Raw genomic sequence first — 6,000 nt, forward strand, 5'->3', positions numbered from 1 at the left:
GTAAAGTATTAGCAAGTAACATATTTTTGTTTATTTTATTAATGACAACACCAAGTAATGTCACATGAACTAAATGAATAATAGTTGTAACAGTGTCCTCTGTTGTAAAATAAACATTCAAATACTCTTTTTGTATGTGGCTTTAATTAAATAATTAGTAAGGTATAAATAATGAAACTTATAAAATGTAGATAACAGATATATTTATTTTTGCTAATCGACTTTAGTCTTATTGTTGTGTCCATGGAGGTCTATTCTTACCTCCATGGTTGTGTCATCCAAACAAGATGTAACTAGGACAATAGCCCCACAGGCGCAAAGATGTGAGCTGGTTCCAGTGCCATATAGACTCGCTACTTGAGCGAGTTCCACCAGTCACAGGCGGCGCTGAGGATAAAGATATCGACTTGGCCTCGGCCAATTGCCTGCCAAGTACAATCCGCTAATGACAGGACGATAACAGGCAGAAGTCTACTTCGAAGATAGAGAAGCAGCTGCCACCCACTTGGTTATAGATCATCGTCCAGGGAACATCGTTTAGTGACTCTTAGAAGTAAACAGACAGTTGTTGTAAATTATATTTGCTACTCACTGTAAAGTTTACCTACGATTATTTGCACTCAGCCATAAACTAAAAGTAAATAAGACCCCCAAAAATTAATTTCACAGACTATAATTTAATTAATTATGGTTGGTTTATGTGTTCCAGTACAAGCTGTTGGGGAAAAATTCTATCCTGATGCAGATTATGTTCATTGCTACGCCCATCAATCTAATCTTACAATGACCACGGTGGCATCAATCAACTGCAATGTGAAAATACTTCTTTCGAGTTCACAGGGAATATATGCATTCTTCTCAAAAAGCCCCCACCAGAATGAGATCCTTGATGAGGTGGCGAGAAAGTGTGTGTCTCGATCTTGTCCTATTAGGTGGAATTTTCATCTTGATCTGTAAACACAGTTCATGACTGCAAGAAAGACATCAGAATACTGAATGTATGAATCACGTAATGAAAAATAACTATATAATGAGTGCAACTACTATTTGCGAGGCACTTTGTCATAAAAAAAGTTCTTTCCAGTTGTAGTTTTAATTATTGTTTGCAATTCTTTGTAAAGTTATGCCATTAGTTTAAGTTCTCTTTGGTCATCTACAACATGGAGACACTAATGTGTGCTCTGTTGGTGAAGCCATTAAATATGATCAAGATCCGAGGAGATATTGACAACCCCTGTGGTAGTGAATCTATGGATTGGTCAATGACGAAAAGGAAGTTGGACCCAACTAAGTGGAAAAAAGATGAAAAGCAGATGTGTGGTGAGATAATATCTGAGGTCATCTTGTAGCTTCATTATTGTTTCTACCACAAAAGTTTCCCTTCTGCTTTTCTAACTTTGCTGATGATATCTGATAGAAAGTATGTTTTGCGTACTGTGTATTTTCTTGGATAAGCTTAAATGACATCATGAATTATCTTCTACCTACATAGCACTAGAATTCACATCATTGTCAGGTGACTCCAGTATATAAGTTGGGTAAAGAACAGACCCCCAAAATTATAGACTTCAGTTCGCTACAGAAACCTTGAACATTTTCTCAGTTTGAATATATTAACGTTTCTTGAGACTGAGGAGCTTATGTACATGAAACAGCTTGGTTTTAGAAAGCATCACTCTTGCAAAACTCAGCTGATATTTTTCTCACATGATATACTGCAAACTATGGATGAAGGGCAACGGGCAGATTCCATATTTCTAGATTTCTGGAAAGCATTTGACATGATGCCCCACTGGAGGCTGTTAATGCAGGTACAAGAGTATGGAATAAGGTCACAGATATGTGAATGGCTTGAAAACTTCTTAATTAATATCAGCCAGCATGTTGTCCTCGATGACGAGTGTTCATCAGAGACAAGGGTGTCACCTGGAGTGCCCCAGGGAAATACGATTGGACCGCTTTTGTTCTCTATATACATAAAAGATTTAGCAGGCAGGGTGAGCAACAATCTGTGGTTGTTTGCTGAAGACGCTGTAATGTACGGTAATGTGTCGAAATTGAGTGACTAGGAAGATACAAGACGACACACAAAATTTCTAGTTGGTTTGATTAATGGCAGCTAGCTCTAAATGTGGAAAATGTAAGTTAATGAAGATGAGTAGGAAGAACAAACCAGTAATGTTCGGATACAGTTTTACTAGTGTCTGACTTTACACAGTCAAGTCGTTTAAATATCTGTGCATAACGTTGCAATGCGATATGAAATGATATGGGCATGTGAGAACTATGATAGGGAAGGCGAATGGTCGACTTCCATTTGTTGGGAGAATTTTGGGAAAGAGACCACATTTATTAAGCTGGTGTGACCAATTCTTGACTACCACTCGAGTGTTTGGTATCTGTACCAAGTAGGATTGAAGGAAGACAAGAGACAGGCTGTTATATTTGATACTGGTGGGTTTGAACAACATGTAAGTGTTACAGAGATGCTTCAGGAGCTCAAATGGGAATCCCTGGAGGAAATGAGACGTTCTTTTCGAGAAACGCTATTGAGAAAATTTAGAGAACCAGCATTTGAAACACGATTCTACTACCGCCAACATACATTGCACGCAGGAACCACAAAGATAAGACACGAGAAATTAGGGCCCATACAGAGGCAAATAGACAGTCGTTTGTTCCCTCGCTCTATTAGCGTGTGGAACAGGAAAGGAAATGAACATTAGTGGTACAGAGTATCCTCTGTCACGCACCGTTCGGTGGCTTTCGGAGTATCTATGTATATGTAGATGTTAGTCGATAGAAGTTTATAACAACAAACAACCTAGGGAAGACGTTCACTAAACTGTCTATGCTGCTAATTCTCAAAATTTCCATGATGTCGGCCGAAGCAGAAAAGGTTATTTTCAACCTTGGAATGGGTATGACACACGGAAGATTGCCAGCGTTGGCGATGCTTTTCATTGAAAGAGATCTCACGATGGAGATCCTAGAGTTTAATCAACTGGTGACCGACAAGTTTGCGTCAGTAAAAAACAGGAGAGCAGGGCGAATTTCCAGTATGAGTGAGGTAAGAGTGAGTTAGTTAGTTAGTTACTTCTATGTTCCATGGCTCATTTTGCACGATAAATCGTCATGATGTGAAATGAGTCATTTTACACTCATATTGAAAATTAATTTGTACATCTATTTGTATTCTAAACATCACCATATTATTATTATTATTCCTCAAAATGAAAACAAGATATACAGACTGAGTTAGCAATTCATACCCACAACCTTTTACACATTAATAACATAGGGATTCTTCTATGGAATAACTTTTTCAATTTATTTTCAAATTTTACCTTGCTGTCTGTGAGACATTTTATATCACTAGGTAAGTAGTCAAAAATTTTTATTGCAGCATTGTGCACCCCTCTCTGTGCTAAAGACAACCTTAATGTTGAGTAATGAATGTCATTTTTCTTCTAGTATTGTAATTATGTACCTCATTGTTCCTTCTGAACTGTAGTGGATTATTTACAACAAACTTCATGAGGGAATAAATATACTGTGAAGCAGCAGTCAGAATGCCCAACTACTTAAACAGATGTCTACATGACTACGAAGGCTTTCCTGGCGTAATAATTGATAATATTCTTCTCAGGTGTGAAGCCAGATCATAACGTCTTCATGACACAATATTTCCGCGGTCCAACTGGCCGCCATCTTCAGGTGAGAGTGCTGGTGCACGATCTCGCCGGAACTGACTTCCCAGCGCAAGCGGCGGACCCTATATAGGCCGCAGAAGGCCCACAATGTGTGCACGAGAAGATGCCGTAACTGCCCTCTAGCGCAAGTAAACATACCGCGCCGCCAGTGGTGGAAACAGGCGAAATCTAGATATCGCTATCAAAAATTAAAATTTTATTCCGACGATCGAAACACAAACCGTTGTTTTTGTAATGTCGGATAACACCGAGTCCCAAGTCTTACTTAAAAGATAACCCTTGTCTCTATTAATAAGATTATGAGATAAACGAATCTCTATGGATTCTTTTCAAACACAGTCCCAATAATGAGATGCAGGGGCAACCATTTGAGTCTCGTCATATAGCATTCTGTGTCCCTCGGTGAGACAGTGCTCTGCCACTGCAGATTTCTCAGGTTGAAGCAACCGTGTGTGCCGCTGGTGCTCAACACTTCGGTCCTGAATGGTCCAGATTATCTGACCAATATAAGCCTTCCCACAGTGGCAAGGGATCTTGTACACACTGGTCTTCCTCAAACCCAAGTCATCCTTCACAGAGCCAAGAAGCGCTCTAATCTTGGCTGGCAGATGAAAAATACTTTTGATATGATATCTTTTCAGAATTCTTCCTATCTTCCAGGAAATACTCCCAGAAAAAGGCAGAAAAGCCACTGATTTGCAGGTATCTTCTGGTGGTTCCAGCGAAGGTCCAAAATGAAAAGCACGACGGATCTGTTTATCTGTATAGCCATTCTGCTTGAACACAACCTTAAGATGGTCCAATTCTTGTGTCAAGCTTTCTCCATCTGAAATGGCATAAGCTCTTCTCGCCAACGTCCGTAGGACCCCCGTATGCTGGAACGATGGATGACAGCTAGAAGCATGCAGGTAATGGTCCGTGTGCATAGGCTTTCGATAAACACTGTGTCCCAGTGTCCCATCACCCTTTCTGTACACCAGAACATCCAGAAACGGAAGCTTTCCATCACTTTCCACCTCCATGGGTCTTTGTGAAATTCTGGGTGAGACCATTCACAGAAAACCAGTCAATGACACTTTTGAGAACTTTTTTCATCGTTTCTTCCATTTCTGTATGTATACTGGGAGTGATTACAATACTCGTGTCATCTGAAAAAAGAACTAATTCTGCTTGTTGCACATTATATGGTAGATCATTTACATACAAGAGAAATAGTAGTGGCCCTAACATTGAGGCTTGGGGAAAGTAGCACAGGTAGTCCCAGTTTTCAAGAAGGGTCGTCGCGCAGATGCAAAACTGTAGACCTATATCTCTAACATCTATCTGTTGTATAATTTTAGAACATGTTTTTTGCTCTTGTATCATGTCATTTCTGCAAACCCAGAATCTACTCTGTAGGAATGAATGTGGATTCCGAAAACAGTGATCATGTGAGACCCAACTCACTTTATTTGTTCATGAGACCCAAAAATATTAGATACAAGCTCCCAGGTAGATGCCATTTTCCTTGACTTCCAGAAGGCGTTCGATACAGTTCCGCACTGTCGCCTGATAAACAAAGTAAGAGCTTACAGAATATCAGACCAGCTGTGTGGCTGGATTGACGAGTTTTTAGCAAACAGAACACAGCATGTTGTTCTCAATGGAGAGGCGTCTACAGACGTTAAAGTAACCTCTGGTGTGACACAAGGGAGTTGCTTTTCACAATATATATAAATGACCTAGTAGATGGTGTGGGAAGTTCCATACAGCTTTTCGCGGATGATGCTGTAGTATACAGAGAAGTTGTAGCATTAGAAAATTGCAGCGAAATGCAGGAAGATCTGCAGCGGACAGGCACTTGGTGCAGGGAGTGGCAACTGACCCTTAACATAGACAAGTGTAATGTATTGCGAATACATAGAAAGAAGGATCCTGTATTGTATGATTATATGATAGCGGAACAAACACTGGTAGCAGTTACTTCTGTAAAATATCTGGGAGTATGCATAAGGAACGATTTGAAGTGGAATGATCATATAAAATTAATTGTTGGTAAGGTGGGTGCCAGGTTGAGATTCATTGGGAGAGTAATTAGAAAATGTAGTCCATCATGGGGAGAAGAGGAGTTTGTGGCGCAACCTGACAAGAAGAAGGGATTGGTTGCTAGGACATGTTCTGAGGCATCAAGGGATCACCAATTTGGTATTGGAGGGCAGCGTGGAGGGTAAAAATCGTAGAGGGAGACCAAGAGATGAATACACTAAACAGATTCAGAAGGATGTATGCTGCATTACGTATTGGGAGA

The sequence above is a fragment of the Schistocerca piceifrons genome, chromosome 4 (assembly GCF_021461385.2).
Source record: "Schistocerca piceifrons isolate TAMUIC-IGC-003096 chromosome 4, iqSchPice1.1, whole genome shotgun sequence".
Taxonomy (NCBI): domain Eukaryota; kingdom Metazoa; phylum Arthropoda; class Insecta; order Orthoptera; family Acrididae; genus Schistocerca; species Schistocerca piceifrons.